Below are 877 nucleotides of genomic sequence, written 5' to 3' on the forward strand. Positions count from 1 at the left end.
GATTGACTGACTAAATGTCCATGGAGTAATGCTGAAGAAAGCATCTAGTTTGCCTTTGAGTCAGTGAATATAGGTTCAAATACTGGCTCTGCTACTTAGTACCTTGGGTGAATCTCTGAGTCTCAGTTTCCTTGTCTGCAAAAATGAAGGGGATGGATAAATGGCTTCTAAGATTCCTTTCTATGCAAACTCTATGATATTGTGAACATGTAACTAAATTTCAATAAAGTCTTCACATACCCCAGGAAAGTTTAAAACAAAATGGAGGTGATTTAGAAGGAAGAAAAAATACAATAGCTAGAATAGATTAATAGGATTATTATCGTCTTCACATCTATAGACCATTACTGTCTATAAAAATAAGATTCCTTGGTATCATCAAAGTTTTGGTTTGTACTGTGAGATCATCAACATTCTTTAAAAAAAACCCACATCCCAGGTAAAGCCATCTGAACCACATTAGAATTATGGAACTGAAATTTCACAGCAAATAAAAATACTCTATCATCTTAATAAAACCATCATGTGCAAATGAAAATGGAGGCAAAGAAAGATCTAATTTGAAAGCCTTGCTCAGCAATTCTTACTCCCAAATGGAAATTCTAAACTTGCCAGAGAGGGGGCCATCACCAGCCATGTCATCAATCTGCTCCTAAATTGGCTGTTGGTTTCTAGGTCCTTTTTATACCACAGGTCAGGGGAACAATATAAGGGAGGCTCCCAGGGTATTGTAAATACCTGGAGTGCTTTGAATTGTGTGGGGCCAGCAGCTGAGCAAGGGTGCTCATCAAAGCTACACTGATGGGAATGCGGAGGAGGAGGAGGAGGAGGAGAGAGAGAGAGAGAGAGAGAGAGAGAGAGAGAGAGAGAGAGAGAG

This window comes from Vombatus ursinus, unplaced genomic scaffold (genome assembly GCF_900497805.2).
Source record: "Vombatus ursinus unplaced genomic scaffold, bare-nosed wombat genome assembly UNPS02014797.1, whole genome shotgun sequence".
NCBI classification, from domain to species: domain Eukaryota; kingdom Metazoa; phylum Chordata; class Mammalia; order Diprotodontia; family Vombatidae; genus Vombatus; species Vombatus ursinus.